The 24,298-nt window shown below is 40.8% G+C and overlaps 1 long non-coding RNA gene across 5 annotated transcripts in view; it reads left to right on the forward strand.

The window, feature by feature from the left end:
• LOC126075758 (uncharacterized) overlaps positions 1-24,298 on the forward strand; it is a 133,242-nt gene that overhangs the window by 15,760 nt on the left and 93,184 nt on the right. The window contains exons 3-4 of one of the 5 annotated variants that reach the window (XR_007517255.1): positions 1,104-1,213; positions 22,199-23,931. The exons of 1 other annotated variant lie outside the window; for it this stretch is intronic. This is a non-coding gene — a long non-coding RNA (uncharacterized LOC126075758). Of the gene's footprint in view, positions 1-1,103; positions 3,314-22,198; positions 23,932-24,298 lie in introns of those variants that run through there. 3 more of the 5 variants (XR_007517254.1, XR_007517257.1, XR_007517253.1) reach the window with 3 other exon arrangements.

A 24,298-nucleotide genomic window follows, 5' to 3' on the forward strand; every position in this document is an offset into this window, starting at 1 on the left:
CCCCAAGAGTATGGCCCCTGGACACACTTTTAACTAAGTACTGAAGTCACATTCCAAGAATATTGCCTTGACATACTCTTCAAACCTTGAATTGAAACTAAACCCTGAAGTCATATTTTAGCTAAATAACAAACTGGCTCAAAAACTAATGAATATCCCCCATAAGTACTATAAAAAACAAAAAACCAAACCCATTGTCATCGAGTTGATTCCAACTCATAGCGACCCTATAGTACTATGGGCCTTTAAAAAAAAATCGCTTATATGTGACCAAATGGTCAACAATTACTTTACAATAAAGATGAGAAGGTAACGGGACACGGAAACTAGATTAATGGAAATGGAAAAACCAGAACAGAAATAATGTGAATGTTCATGCATTGTGAAGAATGTAACCAATGTCACAAACAACTTGTAGAGAAATTGTTGAAAGGCAACCTAAACTGCTGTATAAACCTTCACCGAAAACACAATAAAATATTAAAAAAAAAAAGTCACAGTCTTGAAAACCCTATAGAGTACAGTTCTGCTCTGCACACATGAAATCATCATCATTTGGAATTAACCCCATAGCAACTCACAATAACAACAATCTTTATGGAAGCAGATCACCAGGCCATTCTTCCAAGGTGCCACTGGATGAGCTTGAACTGTCAACCTTTCAGTTAATAGCGAGGGCAAACTATTTGCACCACCCAGGAACATTAATGCTGAGCCCCGGTTGTGTTTAATTGATACGCAAAAACTATCCTCAGAATCTAGCTATTCTTGTTGCTGTTGTACCTTTGGGAGCCAAATCTTTTCTTTAATGTAATAAAAAAAAAAAAAATCCTCATTGCCTTCAAGTCAATTCCATCTCATAGCAACCCTGCAGGACAGAGCAGAACTGCCCCATAAGGTTTCCAAGGCTGTAATCTTTACTATTGCAGCCTGCTACACCTTTCTCCTGGGAGCCCCTGGTGGGCTCAAACCACTGACCTTTCAGTTAGCAGCCAAGCACTTAACCACTGCAGCACCAGGGTTGCATTCTATTCTCTCTAGACCATGGAATCAAGTCAGTTTCCAAAGAAAAAACTGTTCACATCATGTTTTGACTCACCTAGGATCTGCCCAGTGTGGACACATAGAAGGTGGTCCTATTCTTGGCCCTGAGCACCTGGCTAACTTCTATGGGCTGGCATTGAAAATGACACAGAAGAAACAATGCCATGAGGTGAGCAGACTTCACCTTCCCATCCCCAGTCACTGCTTTGTGTGGTCATGCGTCTTCGTGTGCTCATGTACCTCTCAGGGTCCCCATCGCACTCTCCCTTTCGTTACATCAGGTGAGATGTTTCCCTCCTTTCAAAAATCTGAATGCCTCCTTTGCTCCAATGGTCACAGAATTATATTGTTTTCAGAAATATCTGAGGCTACATTAGTTTATGTATAGCAGCAGTTTGTTGGATAGCCTGAACATTCAAGAACAGGAGGCTGGGGCATATTGGAAAGAGTCCCAGCCTAGAGATCTGGATTGAAATTAAGGTCATGCCCCTCAACATCTGGGTGGGTGTTATGAATTGAATTGTGTTCCCCTAAAATATGTGTTGAATTCCAGGCCCTTCTACCTGTGGATATAATCCTATTTGGAAATAGAGTTTTCTTTGTTATTTTAATCACACCATACCCGAGTAGGGTGGGTTCTAGATCTAATCACTTCAAAGTTATAAAAAGAGCACATTAAACATAGAGATGCATGCACATAGGAGAAGATAGATGTCACGCGAGGATTGTCTACACACCAAGGATCACTAGCAGACACCAGAAACCAGGAGAGAGACTTACAGAAGGAATAGAAATGTCTGAGACCCTGATTTGGACTTTCAGCCTCCAGAATTTAAAGCCACTCACTTGTGGTATTTGTGTTACAGCAGCGCTGGGAAACGAAGACAGCGGGCTTGGAGATATCCCTCAGGTCAAACCAAAACCATACCCCCTGCCTTTGAGTTGATTCTGACTCATAGTGACCCTATAGGGCAGAGTAGAACCGCCCCAAACTTCCAAGGAGCATCTGGTGGATTCGAACTGCCAACTTTTTGGTTAGCAGGCAAATGCTTAACCACTGTGCCACCAGGGCCCCATCCCTCAGGTAGCAGGGGGTAAAACATAAAACTAGTACCTAAATATATGAATAGAATTCAGTTTCCTTGTTTTCTATACAGATCTGCTCTTCCTTATAAACACAACTCACTGGGAGAAAAAGGAAAAATAAAAAACTTTAAACTTGCCAATAAAAAAAACCAAACCCATTGCCATCAAGATGATTCCATTTCATAGAGTAGAACCACCCAAGGCTATAATCTTTACAGAAGCAGGCTGCCTTATCTTTCTCCCATGGAGCATCTAGTAGGTTCAAACCACGAACCTTTTGGTTGGCAGCCGAGTGCTTAACCATTATACCACGAGGGCATCTTAAACTTGCCCCTTAAAGCCCAAAAACTAAGTCTATCAGGACTCATAGTGATCCAGAAAGGGTAGAACTGCCCCATAGCATTCCCAAGGAGTGCCTGGTAGATTTAAACTGCCAACCTATTGGTTAGCAGCTGTAGCTCTTAACCACTACACTATACAAGGTATTAAAGTCTCTTTGAAACGGACTCTTAAATGATGCATTTGCTTTTGTATAAATGCTGAATCTTTCCAGCTTCCTTACTCTTCCTCGGCTCTTTCCAAAGATAGGGAGGCTGGGCTGCTGTGACTGTGTGACAGCAAGGACAAGCCATGCCAGAGCTGCTGGATCTGCCATGGTCTCTGCTGCAGAGTGGATGGTCTGGTTTCCTCCAAGCTGATGTGTCACAGGCCCCACAAGGTCTTCGGGGGATTTTGTTGACATACACTCTGGTTCTAGCCATTTCCTTCTGGCTGTGCTTTCTCACACTGCAAACTCTTTGCCCATCCTCGGGCCTCTGTCAATTCTCTGGTCACCTTAGCTCCAACATATTCACTCACTGAGGTATAAGGGACCTTCCAGAACCCTGGGAGTCACAAGTTCTGCCTTGTCTATCTGATCCCTCTCCAGGGTTGCCACTATTCCATCATCTCACATGGTGCAAATAATCTCCCAACATGGCTCTTTCCTCCCAGAGTTCTGAACAGTGATGGAGGCAAAATCAGAGTCTTCTTTGGACTTTTCTGAGCAGGACAGATGTCTTAAACACCTGCGGCTTCCATAAGTCTCTTTTCTTTTTCCCTGCTGCAATCTACTGGCATGGAAGGGTGGATATTTCACTTCTTTTTTATCCTGTAATAAGCTTTTTAAAAAATATTCTCTTTATATACCCTTTTTCTTATCCTTTCTGAGATGGTATTTGCAGTCCCCTTTCCCAAAGTCGTAATGGTGGGCAGGCTGCATAGAAAAAACCTAGTTCACCCACAAAGGAAGTTGCATCTGGAGAAATTCCAAAAATATTATTCCTGTTGCTCCCAGTTTATCTAAATCTCAGTTTCCTCAACCAAAAAATGAGAATAATAATGCCTGGGTCTACCCTCCGGAGAGAAAGATCTATGTCTTCCTCTTAAAAATAACTTGGCTTAAAAACTACAGAAGTGCAACTTCTCCAGGGCCATCTACTTCATAGAATGTTTGGAGCCCTCAGAAGGTCTATACTGGGATACACTCTTGCTAGCTCAGCCATGAGCCCCAAAAAACCCAAATCCATTCTCATGGAGTCGATTCTGACTCCTAGTGACCCTATAGGATAGAGGGCTTCCAAGGAGTGGCTGGTGGATTAGAACTGCTGACATTTTGGTTAGCAGCTGTAGCTCTTAACTACTGTGCCAGATATGAGACAGCATGTAAAAAACAGGTGCACACGCGTGCACGCGCACACAGACACACACACACACACACAGAGAGAACCATTCTCTGCTTATACCCTTCTCTCTCTGGAAAAGTTACCCAATACGAGTTAGGCTCAAACAGCAAGAGGCCAATCTAGGATCTAAGAAAGCATTAGCTGACCTTAGTAGTTCCAGAAAGTACATGTCTCCCACATGCATTACTGGCTGCCCTGCTCCTTTTTAACTTCTTGATAGAGGAAACCACTTCTCCTGGAGAAGAGAGAGGGTTCTGCCCTCTCAGTGCTGGCATCCTTCCTGTCCAAGTAGCCCAGCCCACTGTATGGAAAGAATACACAGTTTGGCTCATGCTTTGCCAAATTCTGAATTTATTAAACATATGTCTTTATTTATTTATTTTTTTCTAAACATTTAAACACAATGTATGGAGTTCTGGTGGCACAATAGTTTAAGAGCTTGGCTGCTAACCAGGTTGTCAGTTCAAATGCACCAGCTGCTCCTTGGAAATCCTATTGGGCAGTTCTATTCCATCCTGTAGGGTCGCTATGAGCCAGAATCAACTTGACAGCAATGGATTTGGGTTTTTGGTAGACACAATGTATATACTAATAAATTAGGACTTACAAATGTCATAAGCCCAATTCTCTTAAACATTTAATATTGATTAAAAACCCAATTAGTCAAATTCTAATTAAAATTTCAATAGTCACAAGTCTAAAATTTTGACTTTCAAAAAAGCAATTCAAGAACCTCAAAGACAGACAACAATTATTTATTTAGTCATTCAATGACATAAATGTTTTGCGAGCACCTACTATGTGCCAGGTAGTGTTGTCGGCGCTTGGGTACATCAGTGATCAAAACAGGCCATGACCCCTGTCCTCACAGAGCTGACTTACATGACAAGGATGGAAAAAGGTGAGAAGGAAGACAGACAAGCAATATACATAACAAAATAAATTAATTATATTGCACATTAGAAGCAGATAATTGGAATTACAAAAAAGTGGAAAACAAATTATCACAATGATTAAAACTTTTATTATTATGGTCTCACTAAGATGTTAAAAAATAATTTATTTTTACTGTAGTAGTTATATTTCTTTATACCTTCCCAGGGTTAAAGTAACTTTTAAACCCCAAAGAAAAGCAATACTGTCTTAGATCAACTAATGTTGCAGATTCCAAATTACTGATTCTTATGGATTAAATTGTGTCCCCCAAGAAATATGTGTATCAACTTGGTTAGACCATGTGTGGTTGTCCTCCATTTTGTGATTGTAATTTTATGTTTGGAGGATTATAGTGGGATTGTAACACGACCCTCAGTCAGGTCACCTCCCTGATACAAGGTAAAGAGAGTTTCCCTGGGGTGTGGCCTTCACCACATTTTATCCGTCAAGAGCTAGAAGGAAAGGCAAGCAAGCAAAGAGTTGGGGACCTCATACTGTAACCAAGGAAGTGGTACCACGAGCAGAGCACATCCTTTGGACATGGGGTCCCTGCATCTGAGAAGCTTCTTGACCAGGAGAAGATTGAGGACAAGGACCTTCTTCCTCCAGAGCCGACAGAGAGAGAAAGCCTTCCCCTGGAGCTGACACTCTGAATTTGGACTTGTAACCTACTGGACTGTGAGAAAATAAATTTCTCTTCGTTAAAGCCATTCACTTGTGGTATTTCTGTTATGGCAGCACTAGATGACTAAGACACTGATCAATTAATTTTTGGTTAGAACCTGGGGCCTACTTGAAATTTCCAGGTGATTCAAACTCAAACTGGTGGCCATCTCTCTCCTTTTTAGAGTCAAGGTGCACACTTATCACTTCAATGGGTCTGTCCAAGCACACATCTTTCACACAACTTTGGTTTCTTAAGATCTGGCATGTTTTCCTGAAATGATATATTGTTAAAGTTTCACTTGTCCAATAATATATAACGTGTTGTCCTTTCATTATTATAAATAATTTTGGCATGACTTGTTAGTATTATTGGAACTTTTGATGCCTTGCTAGCATTCTTGATCATTGCTCCAGTCATCCAAGAGGTTTTGTTTGCTAGGAGATGAGAGTTTGAGCCTATTCTTGAGAAATTTGGTGAATTTCTCTTCTTTTCAGCACACTGTTTCTACACATCGATTTCTATGCTTCTGGTCACAATCTTTCTTATTCTTGGTATACTTCTTCCTTTTTGGAGCTACTGAGATTACTCAGAATTCTTTGTCTACCTTCTCTAGTTGCCGTGGTGAAGAAAAAAATATGTATCTATGCTTTAAAAAAGGGCGTATATACTCAATAGAAGAAGCAGAGCATTCATGTATGTCAATACTGCCTTTCTTTTAAAATTAATAAAAATAAAGCATAGCCATTTATGTTCAACCTTCTTTTTTTATTGCAATGTCTTTTTGTAAACTCTCTTTTCTCATTTCGACTACTATTATGGATTGATGCCTTCTCTTGCACTCAACTTGCTTATCAATAATTACTTCTTTAATGCTAAAATTGTTCACGTTGGGCAGTAGAAATACTTCAAAACTGGCTCTTTTGTCCTTTCAGCCTCATTTGAGACTTTCTTTTAAAGCATCTTTGCATTCTGGCGAGAGTGAAATGTTCCGTGGAATCATCAAGCCTTCAAAGAGCTCTGATTCCTTTTAAGGAGAATCAGAACAGAGAACTAAATCTCAGGCATTAGAGAGTGCATATAAGGTAGTTTGAATGCTTAACCTCTTCAGTGACAAAACAGGTTAAGAGTTCACATAGACATTTTTAGTTTAATGTACTAAATCCATTGTATTTTCTTTCAAAGTATTTTTCCTACAACATACTTGGATCCAGAATGATACAGGGCTCTTCAGAAGAGGTTCAGTTCAGCATTATCCCCATTCCTTCCCTCCATCTGAACCTAAATGCCTTTTCTGCAGCTTCTCCCTTTGCCTTTTAGCTCAGGAATTGAGGGAAGATACGTAGACTAAATAACACGTGAGTCAGGACTTGAAGAACAGAGGAATTTACCAGCAGACTGGTATGGGGTTGGGTGAGGTATAAAGACTATTCCAGATAAAATTATGCATGTATACAGGCACATCATGCATAGGGATCCAGAGCCTAAAGCCAGGTTATGTGGGTTCATGTCCCAATACCACCACCTACTTGCTGTGTGACCTTGGACATGTTCCTTCATGTTTCCATGCCTTAATTTCCTCATTATCAAGTGAGGATAAGCATAGGGCTTAACTCATAAGATTATCTTGAAGATTAAAGGACTTAATTTGTGCAAAGCCTTAGAAGAGCACCTGACACATAGTAAGTACTCTTTAAAGCATTGTTGTTGTTGTTACTAGGTACCATCATGTCAACTCCAACTCATAGTGACCTGGTGTATAACACAATGAAACACTGGGTGGTCCTGTGCCATCCTCACAATAGTAAGTGTATTTGAGCCCATTGTTGCAGCCACTGTGTCAGTCCATCTCATTGAGGGTCTTCCTCTTTTTCACTGACCCACTACCAAGCATCATGTTCTTCTCCAGGGTTTGATCCCTCCTGATAACGTGTCCAAAGTAAGCAAGACAAAGTCTTCTCATCCTCACTTCTGGCTTAGTTCCTCTAAGATTTGTTTGTTCTTCTGGCAGCTACAAATTGATGCAACTCTACAAATTATAAACAAATCTAGATATATCAGAGGCTTTCTTCAAATAAGTATCATCTTATCTAAGCACACAAGCCATTTGAAAAAGAGATCAAACTTATTGCTGAGTTCAGTTTCAATAATCAATTTTAGTCAGAAAAAAATTAATTGAATAAAAATAATGTAAGAAAATAGGGCCTCAATTTTAAACTGTAAGAATAGCTGTGGAGGCTTTACCATCTGTGAAAATCTCTTAATACTCTGCCCTCAAGATTTGGAAATTGGTTGCAATTCCAGAGAAGTCACTCAAACGCATGAGCAGTTTCTGAACACTTATGTTGTGATAGCTGTATGTTATTTTCAAGGCAAAAATTCTATAATTATGATATAAAATTGAAGGGAAATACTTTGAGGAAAGCTATTTAGCTTTGATAGATAGAAAGATAAAGGGGTAGACAAACAGGCAAATAATGAATACAGAGATGAGATAGAGACAGACAATGGAGATAGAAAGAGAGAGAAAAAGGAAATAGAGAAACAGGTGACCTGGACTCTTTACAGTGAAAAGATACATCTTAAGTTACCTGCATCAAATGGATTGAATTTTCAGGAAAATATCAAGAAATAAGTGAAGCTTTTTTCCTAGATCAATGAAAATTGTGAGATTATAACTTTTTTTTTTTAATTCAGGAAAGACTAAAAGTGAAAAAAACCTTCCCCTAAGATATCCAACTAGAAGAATTTGACTGCCTAAAGGGAAAAGTTTGCTGTGGAATGCAGTATTGCCATATGGGAGAACTTTTTAAAATTATGACTACGTAAAGGAAAAAAGATCCTCACAACTGGACCAGTTAGCAACGTCAGGATAAAAGCAGAAAATATTGAAGCTGTCAAGGATTTCATTTTATTTGGATCTGCAGTCAACACCCATAGAAGCAGCAGTCCAGAAATCAAACAATGTATTGCACTGGGCAAATCAGCTGCAAAAGACTTCTTTAAAGCGTTAAAAGCAAAGATGCCACTTTGAAGATGAAGGTGCTCCTGAACCAACTGTGATACTTTCAAATGCTTTATGCATGCGAAAGCTGGGCCACGAATAAGGAAGACCCATGAAGAATTGATGCCTCTGAATTCTGGTGTTGGCAAAGAATACTGAATTTACCATGGACTGCAAGAGAATGAACAAATCTGTCTTGGAAGAAGTACAGCCAGAATGTTCCTTAGAAGTGAGGATGGCAAGACTTTGTCACACATACTTTGGACATGTTATCAGGAGGAACCAGTCCCTGGAGAAGGACATCATGCTTGGTAAAGAAGAGGGTCAGCAAAAATGAGGAAGACCATCAACAAGATGGATCGACACAGTGGCTGCAACCACGTGTTTAAGCGTAACAATTGTGAGGATGGAGCAGGACCAGGTAGTGTTTCGTTCTGTTGTACGTAGGGTCCCTATGAGCTGGAACCGACTCAACAACACCTAACAACATCAGGCTTCATCCCCAGAGATTCTGACTCAGGAAATCTGGAGTAGAGGCCAGGAAAGTGTAGTTTTTTTCTTTTTTAATTGTTGTAAATATATTTATATAGATATAAAAAAAAGATACAGATACATAAAACAAAACATTTGCTAATTCAACATTTTTTACATATACAATTCAACAACACCAATTAGATTAATCATGTTGTGCAACAATCACCAGTATCCATTGCCAAATTTTCCATCACTATTAAGAAAATTTTTTTTAAAAGATCTGTATTAGTTATGATATGGTGGCTGTAGTAACAAACAGAGCCCAAAATGTCAGTAGATTAGCACAATAGAAATTAACTTCTTGCTCACAAAATACTCAGAGTGAGGTTGGGAGGGAGGCTCTCTCCATGAAGTCCTTCAGTAATCCAAAGTTTCCATCTTGAGGCTCCCCCATACCCTAGGGGGTATGCATTTGCATCTAGCTGATAGAAATGACAGGGAGGAGCACATGCGGGAGGTTGTAACGGGCCAGACCAAAAGTAGGAGAACTCGGTCTCGCGGACACGCCTAACTACAAGGGAGAAAGGGAAATACAGTCTAGCTGTTGTGCCAGTAGTAAGAGGAAGTGTATTTTGGTGAAAAGTTGCAGTCTCTGCCATAAGCACACCATGTGATTTTGATGCACAACCCAGCTTGAGATTAACTGCTGAAATGATTGAAAATCCACATTTGAAGATAGGGGCTTTTGAGTCAAAATAACCTAGGTTCCAAACATGGGCACTCAACAGCTGTCTGATCTTAGGCAAATTATTTCTTCTCTTTGTTGCAGTCTCCTCAGTGTTTTCATCTTTTAAATGAGAATTAAAAACTTCCTACATCATAAGATTCTTATAAAACTGAAATTAGATAATGTTTAAAGTTATTAGAATAATAACTGGCACTTAGTCACATATATTTTATTCTAACCATATTGTTGGTTTGAGAAGAGATTTAGAATATAGTCCCTGAATGTGAAAATGGCTTTGCCTCTAGGGAAGCAAAGTGTTCTGTTATTTGACCTAAGAGATCAGATATATTGGTATCGGAATACACATTTTGTTCCAACTGAATTGTTGGATCGGGAAGATTTTAGAAGGTAGAATCTAAACACAAGAATTTAATACAATAGAAATTAATTTCTTTCTCACTTTAAAGTTCCTGGGCAAGTGTTCAAATTCTGGGCTTCTCTCCCCCATATGGTCATTCAGAAATCCAGTCTCCCGTACACAAGGGCTTCATCATCATTTGTATGCAGTGCAGAGAGATTGTCTTGGTTATCTAGTGCTGCTATAACAGAAATACCTTAAGTGGATATTGGCTTTAACAAAAAGAAATTTATTCTCTCACAGACTAGTACGCCAGAAGTCCAAATTTAGAGTGCCAGCTCCAGGGGAAGACTCTCTCTATGTTGGCTGTGGGGGAAGGTCCTTGTCATCAATCTTCCATTGGTCTAGGAGCTTCTCTGCACAGGAATCCTGGTTCCAAAGTACACGCTCTGCTCCTGGTGCTGCTTTCTTGGTGGTATGAGGTCCCCCTGTCTCTCTGCTCACTTCTCTCTTTTATATCTAAAAAGAGATTGGTCCAAGACACAACCTAATCCTGTAGATTGAGTTCTGACTCATCAACACAACTGCCACAAATTCCACCTTATTAACATCACTGAAGCAGGATTTACAACACATAGAAAAATCACATCAGATGACAAAATGGTGGGCAGTCACACAATACTGGGAATCATGGACTAGCCAAGTTGATACACATTTTTGGGAGACACAATTCAATCCATGACAGAAATACACTGTGGAAACAGTATGTTGTGTGGTCTGAACTAAGAATTAGCTGTCTCAGTATTCAAATATTTGAAGCTCACAGAAAGAAAAATTACTCTAATTAAAATAAAATGACAGTAACTTTCTAATGTTAAGAAATTGAAATTGTTGATACATAGCTGTCGAGATGTACGATAATCAGATTATCACATATTTCAATTCAAAGTGATTGAGATATTTTTAGATTTAACTTTTACCAGTATAAACATGTACCACTATACCTAAGGAACTCCTTGAACACTTCCAGAATTAAACCTGAGTTGTGCAATGCTTATCACTTGAAGCAAGTGATACCATCACTGATAAGTTAAATTCTGCGTAACTGAAAGGATTCATTTAAACAGTGGTTCTGAAGTTTGGGTTAATGTGAAGTCAAAATCTATTCAATGAACTCATCTATCAGAAGCAGAGATGGCCCTTGTTTAGCATTTCTCAAAGCTGGGTAATATACAGGCTGCTTCTAAAGGAAAATAATTTTCACTAAGCCACAAGAATATATCCATGGCCCCCTGGTCTTCACACTCCAATGTGAGAAATACAGCTGTCTTTGCTTCCTAGGACTACCATAACAAAATACCACAAAGTGGATGGCTTTAAAGAACAGAAATCTATTTTCTCACAATTCAAGAGACCAGAAGTCTGAACTCAGGGCTTCGGCTCTAGGTAAATGTACTTCTTTGTCTGTTTCAACTTCTAGTAACTTCTGGCAATTCTTGGAGTTCCTGGGCTTGTAGGTGCATTTGCCTCCATTGTCACATGGTGTCTTCCCCCGTGTGTGCGTCTATACTGCCCTGTATAAGACACCACTCAGAAGGGATTAGGTTTAGGACCCATTCTTCTCTGATAGGACCTCATTAACATAACAAAAGAAGAACCCTATTTCCAAACGAGGTCACATTCACAGGTACATGGGTTAAGGCTTTGTATCTTTTTGAGGGTACAATTGAATCCATAACAACATTCCTAGCCAAAATAATGAAGAGCTGAAATGTTGCTGCACTCCCTATCTTCTCAATTTATTCATTTTCCAAGTATCCTGATTTCAAACTCCACAAGCCCCCCTGCATCCTCCCAACACTTAGACACTTTCTGTGCTGTTCTCCTCAATAAGCATCTCAGAACATGTCTCTCTCCCTCTGGCTTCCCCTGTTCCACCCAGATTTACCTCTTAGGCCATGTTCTAGTTTGATGAGCTACTGGTGACCTGATAAACCTATCAGAACTTCCCCTCCCCAGGTGCTTAACCCACAAAATGGTAGTCAATGTTCTCATCTCAGCAGGTTTCCTGAGTTCCTGCCTTGTTTTCACCATGTCTTAGAGAAATGGGAAGGAAATAACATTATTGGTACCTTTCACATGCCAGGTCTCATGGAGTCATTTCATTTATTACCCTTAGGAAATCACTTGAGCATTTCACCTTCTTTTTTCTCCTGTGCAAAATGAGAATGGCAGCAACTTTCCTAGACTCAAATAATACCAGTTACTGTCGAGTCAATTCTGGCATATGGTGACCCAACGTGTGTCAGAGGAGCACTGTCTTCCATGTGAGCCAGGGTTTTTAATGGCTAATTTTTCTAGAGCAGATCACCAGGTCTTTTTTCTGATGTAAACTCAAACTTCCTACCCCTTGGTTAGCAGCCGAGCACATTAACAGTTAACACACATTAACAGGGACTCGAAACTCAAATAAAATAAAAAAAAATACTAGTCAATTCTGACTCATAGTGACCCTATAGGACAGAGTAGAACTGCCCCATGGAGTTCCCAAGGAGCACCTGGTGGATTTAAACTGCTGACCTTTTGGTTAGGAGCCGTAGCAATTTACCACTATGAGAGCCACTGTTTATTCAAATCCTCACTATGTGCCTAGTTCTCTGTCAAGTGTTACATATATTATCTTATTTAATCTACACAACATCTCTATGAAGTAGGTCTTATTATCATGCTCACATTTTTAGATGAGGAAACTGAGGAAAAGAAAGGTTAAGTAAGCTGTGCAATCTACTTGGGCATAGTCCTTGGACCTTTAAGATTCCAGGTTATATATACCGGGTTGATTTACTTGCTCCCTCAAGTACAGTAACAACAGAAAATTCTCATGGATAGAGGTGCATTTAGAATAAATAAGACTTACTGAGTGCTCGGTTTAACAGTACCTCTCCTTTGGTTCTTTCCCACACCAGCCCACTTTACAAAAAGCCAAGTAATGCAAACTTAAATTTGACCTAGTTTAATCAAACTGTGGGTTGTGGTTCAATTATTTGACAATTGATTACTAAGCATTTAAGCAGTTTTTTAAAACCACTATAAATAGCTGTCTTTCTTCTGTGGTCTGTCTCAGAAACTGTTTTGTTATTTCTTACTTTCATGTCCCAAACTCATGTACATACTGTGAATCCTCTCAAATAACCTGAAAATAATGTAGACACCGTATTACAAAAGGTGTGAATTTAAAGAAGAACCATGAACTGGATCTTGACATGACATTCCAGCTAATTCAAGATACAAATGTCATCTTTTATATGTTTATTGTCTGCAGTGTACTAGCAATAGCTTCAAGCCTTGATTTTGCTCAATTTTTATTGAGCGAAATTTAGGTACCTATATACTGCACTTCCCAAATAACAAACTCAAGTGGAGAGAAAATCAGATTGCACCTATGGGTGCTGCTGTCAAAAGGACAGTCAGGCCACAGCATGGCTGAGGCCCATTGGTTGTGGTTGTCTCCATGAATGGTACCACCAAGCCCCAGCGACAGAATCAAGAAGAACCAAAATCAATGTTACTGAGGCCTCGCAGAGGCAGCCAACTTTATGACAGGCAAGAGTCACCCTGCTCTGCTGGCCTCAATGCTGCTCAAGCTATGAGGCAGGAGGTTTTTCTAAGTAAGAGGGAGACAAGGATTGTACAACAGATTCCAAAGCAAGAGTAAGCCATTGCCTTCCTGTTTCCTGCCTGGATTTCACAGGCCTCCCTTGGCTGCTCTGGAATGTTAGAATATGTTTGGAAAGGTTTAATGTACTTTTGTGGGGGTGGGGGTGGGGGTGGGGGTGTTAAATCATCAGAAAAAAAAAAAGGCAGCCTCCTACCCTTTTTTTTTTTTTCCTACTCTTAGTAGTTTTGTGTGGAAATGTTGCACGCCCCCTCTGACATTTCTTTTCTGCCTCCTTAGCAGCCCTTGTTGACAGATTGCAGCTGACAAGTTGTTTTGTTTTCTCTTTCCTTCTAATTGGCTTTACCCTTCATACCAAATGTCTTCTGTCACATCAGTTAAAGATCTAATATTTTTGAAGTAATAGGGAAAACTGGTATCAGCCCCCTGACGTGACTGGACAGACGGGTTTATACATGTTCCACCTTCCTGCTTTGCCTCTTGTGAGGTCCTCATTCTGTATGCTTGCTGAGTGGTGGGTTTCAGGAGGGTTACATCAGTGGTGGTTCAGTGGGAGAGCGCTTGTCTTCCATTTGGGAGAACCAGGTTCAATTCCTGGCCAATGTACCTCAAGCACAGCCAACACTCATCTGTCTGTGGAGGCTTGTGGGTTGCTGTGATACTGAACAAGTATCAGTGGAGCTTCCAGACTAAGACAGAGTAGGAAGAAAGGCTTGGTGTTTATGTTTAAAAAACCAGACTATGAAAACTCTATGGATCACAACAGTCCGATCCCACAGTACATGGGGTCACTCAAACGGCAACTAACAACACCCCACAATATACCTAAACTTCTCAGCTCCAGTTCCTTAATCTAAATGAGACGGTTAATATTTACTGCCCCCTACTTGTCTCTAAGGGAAAATCTACCTTCCCAGGCTCATCTTTGATGAAATTTGTAGCAATGAACATTAACAGGCTGGGCGGGTGCCTGGCAAGGGAGTTACGGAAACTTTAACTCTGGTCGTGTTTTAATGGCAATTATCCCCACCAGGGGCACAAAGCAGTTGTATGACCGTTAAAGATATGAGATAAATTGACATTTTTGAAATGTTTAATGGCCTATGCCAATGCTTGTTAAAAAAAAAAAAAAAAAAGCACTTAACTGTGTCTATATGAGTCTTTTCTGTCAAATAACATTGCTTCACTCATTCAACAAGTATTTATCACTTACCTGCACTGGGTATATTGCCACCATAAGGGAATTTTTTAAATGTAGAGAACAGAGTGGCTATGGTACTTGATGTGTTTAAACTCTTCCCCACTTGTTACTATTTTCATTCCCATTTGACAAAGGAGGAAATTGAGACAAGAAGAGAGGTGAAGTCCTTTGCCCAAAGTCACAAAGAACTGTCTGGATCCAGAGTCCACGCCTTTAACCACCATGCTCAGTTGTCTTGGGAGCCTTACAGAATCAGCATACTCATGATTCCAAGGCACAGAACCTTAGACTCCTGCTTTCTGTCCTATCGTAGAGGACTGTATAGAATGACTCAAAAGAAAACCAAGTTTCCCTCTAACCAACCAAGCAGAAGCCATTGAGTTGATTCCAACTGCTGGCAGCCCCAGGTATATGAGGGTAGAACTGTACTCCACAGAGTTTTCAATGGCTGATTTTCCCTAAGTAGGTCACCAAGACTTTCTTTTGAGGTGACACTGGGTGGACTTGAAACATCAATTTTTCGGTTAGCTAAAGACCAAGATCTAGCAACAAGCAAGAAATTTCCTGCTGCCTCTTCTTTGTGCTGAACTGTTTGCCTTCTAATGTTAAGATTGCTTGCCCAGCCTTGGTGCTAGCACCAATCCTAGACCTGCCCCAAAACAGGCTCCCTGAAGAATCTCTTCTCCGCTGGAAAGATTTTACCCCTTTCTGGTGTCTGATATTTACAAGAGTCGGTGGTCTAAGCAGTATCCACCTCTAGCACCACATGTCCTAGCCTGAGGAGGGAAGTAAGAGAGAGAAGAAAGGCTGGTGAAAAGTTGGTGGCTGTGGTCTTTCTAGCCTCACCATCAAGAATAGTCTCCATTACTGTGGAGGATTTTAGTTCTGATGTCTCCATTATAAGTCTTTGATGACTACCCTCACCTACCCTAGAGGAGGTTGGAACTAGGGACAGCGAAAGATCAATAGTAATTCTCTGTTACCAGCTTGAAATGTTAAACCTCTTGGAAGTATTTACATTTTTAAGGGAAAAATAAGTACAAGAAAAGTAATCTACAATGAGTGAGATGGACTTTAAGTTTCTGGGGTGAAAGAGTCCCGGGAGGTTTCAAGATGCAAAGTCTGACCATAGGAGCGGGTTGCTGTGGTGTAGAGATGAAAACACCAGGAATCACTGGGCTGGGTGACTTGTTCTCACAGATACTGAAGCTGCAAACAATGATGGACAGGGCTGGAATGGAAGGTAAGGCAAGAGACAGAAACTCAGGTCCTTTGCATTCAAGGGAGTTGCCTTGAGTTTAATAAATGACAGACAGCAACTGGATGAGGAATGGAAATGAGTAAATGCAGATGTGTCAGCCTCAATGGAGAAGTTGCTATTGAATCCAGTTGGGAGAGCAATGCTAAACCATGGGAATGGCTCTGCTTCTGCTCTCTAAATTGGCGGTGAGGGCTGGGATGGGAGGAGTATGTGCAATCAGCAGCCTCCTCCAGAAAGTGTTTCAAGAGAAGTCATGTCAAAGCCATGGCCTAACCTGGGCCAGTGGCTTGAAAAGGTAAGAGTCTGGACTCCCCATTTGGTTTAACAACTACCAAAACCAAAGCAGTTGCTGTAGAATCTGACTCATGGTGATCTCAGGTGTGTTAGAGTAGAATTGTGTTCCATAGGGTTTCCAAAGACTGATTTTTCAAAATAGATCACCAAACTTTCTCCAAGGTGCCTCTAGGTGGACTCAAACCACCAACCTTCAAGTTAACCACTACGGATGCAATTAAACTCAATAAGCATGTGTTTTATACACTGCTAACAATATCTATTATCATCACTTCATGTGCACAACATAGTTCCAGGCTGTGGGGAGTCTAATTAAGGAAAGACAACTAATGGCACACAACATAGGGTAAGTAGGTTTTTACCGTCAAGTACAGAAGGAAAACAGCATGTGTGTTATATAAAACAATTAAAGCTTTGCTCTTTCTGTTGTATAACTCATTTTGATTTTTATTGGTGTTCCCTTAGGGAAAAGGAAACCCTGGTGGTGTAGTGGTTCAGTGCTATGGCTGCTAACCAAAAAGTCAACAGTTCAAATCTACCAGGCACTCCTTGGCAACTCTATGGGGCAGTTCTACTCTGTCCTATAGGGTCTCTATGAGTCAGAATCGACTTGACGACAACAGATTTGTTTTTTTTGGTTTGCTTGGGAAAAAATATGAAGTGGTAAAAGGGGGAGGTTAAATGGAACATGGTAGACAAGTGAAAACAAAATAGAAGGGCCTATCAAGGCAGAAAATGGTGACAGAACTCAAGCAGCCAAATACCCTGCCAGGATATCTCAGCTTCACAGACACTTTGACTACTTTGCCTGGGATTTATTTGAATGCCTGTGAATACCTGGACATGAATTGATTGTCCTATTATACGGGATTAGTTAGTAGCATGAATTTTTATTTATTTATTTATACTTTAGATGAAGGTTTACAAAGCAAATTAGTTTCTAATTAAACAATGAACACATATATTGTTTTATGACACTGGTTGCCAACCCCATGACATGTCAACAATCTCCCTTTCTCAACCTTGAGTTCCCCACTACCAGCTTTCCTGTCCCCTCCTGCCTTCTTGTCCTTGCCCCTGGGCTGATGTGCCCCCTTAGTCTCATTTTTGTTTTATGGGTCTGTCTAATCTTTGGATGAAGGATGAACCTCAGGAGTGACTTCACTACTGAGTTAAAAGGGTGTCTGGGGCCATATTCTCGGGGTTTCTCCAGTCTCTGTCAGACCAGTAACTCTGGTCTTTTTCTGTGAATTAGAATTTTGTTCTACATTTTTCTCCAGCTCTGTCCAGGACCCTCTATTGTGATCCCCATCAGAGCAGTCGGTGGTGGTAACCAGACACCATCTAGTTGTGCTGGATTCAGCCTGGTGGAGGCTGTGGTAGTTGTGGTCCATTAGTTCTTTGGACTAATATTTCCCTTGTGTCTTTGGTTTTCTTCATTCTTCCTTGCTGCAGGCGAGGTGGGATCAGTGGAGTATCTTAGACGGCTGTTCACAAACTTTTAAGACTCCAGATGCTACTTACCAAAGTAGGACGTAGAACATTTTCTTTATAAACTATGTTATGCCAATTAAGTGAGAAGTCCCCTGAGACCATGGTCCCCAGCCCTCAGCCCAGGAATTCAGTCCCTCAGGGAGTTTGGATATATTTATGAAGCACTCCCATGACCTTGCCTTGGTCAAGTTTTTAGCATTTAGATAACTATTTCTGCCAATCCCCATACGAGAGCCAGGGTTCAGGATTTGAGATTTATAGTTAACCACATACTCCCAATGTGTTGATGGAGGCTGAGGCTGCCAGGGAAAGAAACACCATATAGTGAGGGCTGTCCTGCTTCCCTCTGGCAGGAGATACACAAAGCTAAGCAGCTTTCTTTCTGTTTTTTTAATTCTAAAATTTTAATGAATTTTATTAAATAACCTCACATTATTAATACATTTCATTATTACTATAATTAGTAGTCAATTTTAAAGTTCAACCTCATTGACAGATCAATAACTTCTCAGTGCTGTCATCTGCTATGGGGCAGGCCACACACACATCATCACACTGCCTGGGGACTCACTAAAGAGAGGGCCTCTCTCAACAGGCACGTTTTATGGAGGTCATAGCCTGCCTGAGTCCAGTGCAATGTAATATCCAAAACAAAAACCCAATGCTGTCGAGTCGATTCCAACTCATAGTGACCCTGTAGGACAGAGTAGAACTGCACCATAAGGTTTCCAAGGAGCACCTGGTGGATTTGAACTGCCGACCTCTTGGTTAGCAGCTATAGCACTTAACCACTATGCCACCAGGGGTTCCACATAATACCCAGACATGTTTTTAGTAACTTCTTCTTAAGGAGGGATTTTACACAAGAGTCATGATTTGGGTAGTTTTCTCAACCACAGGAATTCTCAATACGACACTCCAAGAGACAAGTACAGCAGGTGTCAGGTCACAAATAGATTTAACCATTGAGCTCCTCACCTTTATATTTTCCTCCCAACCTATTAACACCTTCCAGAATACTTTTCTGCAGAGTCCGTTTTGAACAACATGAAGTTAATAAGTATATTTGGAAAATAGAGTCTATTTCCAGGTAGTCAGATGAATCATTACTCATGGTAAAAAGAGCAATAGTAACACAAATTTCACATATGCTCTACAAATAGACTTGGAGATAATGGGCAGTAAAACCCAGGCACTGAGACCAAATATGAAACATGTCAGAACAAGTAAAGTGAGTCCTGGAAAGAAGCAAAAGCATGAAAATAAGAATCAAGGATCAAAACTTCAAATAAAAAAAAAAATCTTGGACTCTTACTGAGCTCTTATCTGAGGTAAGGCAGACAGATAGACATGAAGCTTTTAGCTGGCAATGCAGCGAAAGGCTTCAACTCAGGGCTAGATTACATATTCACTCTCTAATAAACCCACAAAGAGGCGGACATGGTGTCCTGTGCCTCTGCACAATAAAGTCACAGACAAAGGAAAATTGGAGAAAAGCCACCCCTGAAGCATAAGCTGTATGTAAGTCTTGGAAGAGAAGGGCCCCAGACAAAGAACAAGGGGTCCTTGCTAACCTTTTCACCCAAGATGAGATACGGCTTCAGAATAGAACGTCAGGAACGAGAAATCCCACCCTTCTAGTGCAGAAATTTCAGCTGTTGCCCAACCCAGTGCCATCTTCATGATCATGGGTATGTTTGAGTTCTTTGTTGTGACTATTCTGTCAGTCCATCTTGTTGAGGGCTTCCCTCCTTTTTGCTGATCCTCTACTTTAGCAAACACGATGTTCTTTTCTAGCAACTGATCTTTTCTGACTAGGTGACCAAAGTAAATGAGCCGAAGTTTTGCCATCCTCGCCTCTCAGGCACAATGTACACAGTGGTGAATAGAACAGGCACAATCTCAACCCTCATGGAGCTTCCCCACCTTATGCTGGAAACAGCGATTCCGATAAGTAACTGCCTGCAGGCCTACCCACGAATTGTGCTACAAACGAAAAGAACAGAGTGCTCTACAAAAGAGCAGAAGGGACTTATTGTAAAAGGGGGTTGGGAAAGTCCAAGACCTGAGGGGAACCCAGGTAGCTCTGTGGAAAGAGTAGCTCCCACAGAAGGAACACACAGCACGTAAGAAAACTTGAGGTAGCAAAGAACCTGTTGCTTTGGAAGAAGTGAAAAAATATCTGTGTGGTTATACAAGAGGAAGAGTTGTATAAGATGAATTGGAGAATAGGTGTGGGCTAAGCCATGCAGAGTCTTAGAAACTCTGATAAAGGTTTAGTTTGAACCCCAAGGGTAAACATGGCTCCACTGAAGAACTTGCTGAGCCAGAGGATGATACGATCACTGCAGCTGCAATTTGGAGAATGGATTAGAAGGGAATTACGAGGAAAGTTGAGAGACCATTGGCTTTTGGGGCTTGGATTTGATACTGGAAGTGGAGATGGAAACATGTGGATGAATTTGAGATAAATTTTCAGAAGAGAAGTGAGAGAATTTGGAGATGGGTTTAATGTGGAAGGGAAAGAAGGAAGAGGTGCTAGGAATTACTCCCAAGACTCTGATTCAAGCAACTGGCTAGCTAGTGGCACAATTGACCAAGAAGAAGCACTAAGTTACTCTCTGGGGGCAGGACCAGGGGCTGTTTATTTCTTTTCTTTTTTTTAAATAGACATTTTTTTTTTTTTACAGCAGTTTTGAGCTTACAAAAAAAAAAAATGTGTAGGATGTACAGGGATTTCCCATATACCTTCCTCCCCCTGCACACTGTTTCTCTCATTATTAACATCTTATATTCCTAAGGTACATTTGTTACAATTGATGAGCCAGTGTTCATACATTGTTATTAACTAAAGTCATAGCTTACTGAAAGTGAAGAGGGCTTGAAGCACTTACTGATGAAGATCAAAGACCACAGCCTTCAGTATGGATTACACTTCAACATAAAGAAAACAAAAATCCTCACAATTGGACCAATACGCAACATCAAGATAATTGAGAAAAGATTGAAGTTGTCAAGGATTTCATTTTAGTTGGATCCACAATCAACACCCATGGAAGCAGCAGTCAAGAAATCAAAAAACACATCGCATTGGGCAAACCTGCTGCAAAAGACCTCTTTGAAGTGTTGAAAAGCAAAGATGTCACCTTGAAGACTAAGGTGTGCCTGACCCAAGCCATGGTGTTCTCAATTGCCTCATATGCATGTGAAAGCTGGAGGATAAATAAGGAAGACCGAAGAATTGATGCCTTTGAATTGTGGCACTGGTGAAAAACACTGAGTATATCATGGACTGCCAAAAGAACAAACAAATCTGTCTCAGAAGAAGCATCAGAATGGTCCTGAGAAGCAAGGATGGTGAGACTTTGTCTCACATACTTTGGATATGTTATCAGGAGGGATCAGTCGCTGGAAAGAACATCATGCTTAATAAAGTAGAAAAACTAAAACCAAACCCATTGCCATTTAGTCGATTCCAACTCCTAGCAACCCTATAGGACAGTGCAGAATTGCCCTATAGGCTTTCCAAGGAGCACCTGGTGGATTCGAACTGCCGAGCTTGTGGTTAGTAGCTGTAGCTCTTAACCACTGTGCCACCAGGGTCTGCAACAAAGAGGAAGACCCTCAATGAGATGAACTGACACAGTGACTGCAACAATGGGCTCTAGCATAACAATGATTGTGAGGATGGTGCAGGTTTGGGCAGTGTTTTGTTCTGTTGTATATAGGGTCTTTATGAGTCAGAACCAATTCGATGGCACCAAACAACAACAACAAAGTCCAAGTTTACATTAAGGCTTTGCTGAATAGTCCTATGGGTTTTGACAAATGCCTAAATGTCATGTGTCCACCATTACACTATTAAACAGAATAGTTCCACTGCCCTAAAAAGGCAGGACTGTATAGTTGTAGAAATTCTAGATGATTCTGATGGCTATTCCTCATTGAAAAGAGCTAATCTAGAGAGGTGGTTTACAGAATAATAGTTAAGGGTAGGTCCTGGAGGTAGCTTGCCTTGTTCAAATCTTGTCACTTACTGGCTATGTTCTTGGGCAATTACTCAGTTTCCTCATCTGTGAAGTGGAGATAACAATAAAAACTACCTCAGAGGGTGGTTGCTCTTAGAAAACACTTAGGACAGCTCCAAACTGCTATTTTTAGATCCGTCAGTTGAATAAACCAGTTTTGCATGCCTAAGCTTTAGCTCTTGCCCTGCCCTTTGCTTGATGTGTTCACCTTTTTTTTTTTTTTCCAGTGTGGTGATTTTCGATTTGCTCTTCAGAGCTGACTTTCCTTGACTACTCCCCCCAACACCACTGGTCCCAGCCAATGCTCTGGGCCATTTCTCCTTCTTGCATGGATACTTCCACCTCATGTTACCTACATTGGTTATCTCTTCCTGCAGGTAACTGGCTTTCCCTTATACAAGCTGGTATCTACAGACCCTAGTCTGATGTCGTAGCTTGAGGCCCAGAATGAATTTGTAGGATTTAACTAAATTGAAAACATTATACCCTCAGGGAACTTATCTCACGATCTACGTCTCTCACTGCTTAATTGTCATATGGATGTAGAACCGCAAGTTACACCCAAAAGATATTAAAAAAAAAAAACCCTAAATGGCTATTTCGGCCCAACTTTAAGCCTGAACCAGTCATGCCAAACATAACACCTTTCTTATCTGCCTCTCACCTCTTCTTTGCTCTTCCTGAGCGATGTGGGGCCCTTACATTTCTGAGGAACAGAAAAAAGGGGTTGGGGAGGAAGAGACACACTCAAACAACTTTACAAAACCTTCCTACCCCACTTAATGGGGGAAGGAGTGTAGACAGAGCTGCTGTATGGACTGGAACGAGTATCCTCAGGCTGGTTTACATACTTTCTAACCACATATCCTTGCATGGTGGTCCAAATCCCAGGAGACAAATACCAGTGGTATTACAGTAATCGAGAACCACCCAGAACAACTTTCGTAACAGGATGCATGGTTTTTCTACGCCTTTGTATGGATGTAGAGTTTTATCTCTCTCATGCTAATATTTCTAGAGCCATCAATCACCAGAAAGTGTGCATGAGGCACTAGCCATGCATTTTTAAGCTAAAATAATTTGTTAAAGGGTTTGAATCTCTGCGGGAAAAGTTGAAAAGGACTTTTCACTCCATCCTTGAATCTCAAGGCAAATGGGCTTAGACGGAGGTAGTTTGACATGGTCAGAGTGGAACCAAACAGATCCTGGCTTATTCATTTTTTAGTTCGGTGCTTATTGAAGTTAATAAAACCCCAACCCATTGTCATCGAGTTGTTTCCAACTCATAGTGGCCCTATAGAACAGGGTAGAACTGCCCCATAGGGTTCCTAAAGCTATAATTTTTATGGAAGCAGGCTGCCACTTTCTCCCTCAGAGTGGCTGGTGGGTTGGAACCGGCCACCTTTCAGTTAATAGCCAAGTGCTTACCCACCGTACCACCAGAGCTCCTAAAGTTAATAATAATGACTAATACTTGTATGTGCTTACTATATGCCAAGTTCTGTTCTACGTGCTTTATATATAATATATAATAGAAGTGTTTTTATTATATGTGTAATAAAAACCCAAACCCAATGCTCTCAAGTCAATTCCAACTCATAGGGACCCTACAAGACAGAGCAGAATTCCCATAGAGCTTCCAAGGAGTCACTGGTGGATTTTAACTGCTGACCTTTTGGTTAGCAGCCCAGCTCTTAACCACTGCACAAGCAAGGCTCCTTATATATATATCATTTTATTTTAAAATAAAACCCATGAGGAAGACACTCTTAATATGTTTTACCACGAAGAAAACTGAGTCACAGAAGGCATTAGTAATTTGTGTAAGATGGCACAGCTAGTAAGCAGCGGAGCAAGGAATTAAACCCAGGCAGTCTGGCTTTAGACTTCCATGCTTTCATCCACCAGCCATGCTCTAATCCACTGTACTTCCCAGCCCTCCCACGAACCTGTGGAGCACGCAGCCTGATTTTCAGGCCTACCTCAGGAGGTCATTGTGAGATGCAAAGAAGAAAAGGTAAGTAGAATTCTTGGCACCAGAGCAGCGCTCAGACCAGGTTAGGTACCTTTGATTTCCAAATTGTATACTCATAATGTGCTGTCAAAAGTTTAAAGTAAATTCTAATTAAATTCTGAGGTATCTAGAGTGCCCAAGAGCAACAGGTGTATTATGTGAACTGGACAAATTGGAGGCTTTAAAATTTACTTTTAGAATACTTAATCTGATCCAGAGGGCATAGTATTAACCTGTAAAGTCCGCCCTCTCAATGCTTCTAAATAAACTATGTCTTTTGTTTCAGAGCAGAAGCCCACCAACACTTAACAAC

This window comes from Elephas maximus, chromosome 4, assembly GCF_024166365.1.
Source record: "Elephas maximus indicus isolate mEleMax1 chromosome 4, mEleMax1 primary haplotype, whole genome shotgun sequence".
NCBI lineage: Eukaryota > Metazoa > Chordata > Mammalia > Proboscidea > Elephantidae > Elephas > Elephas maximus.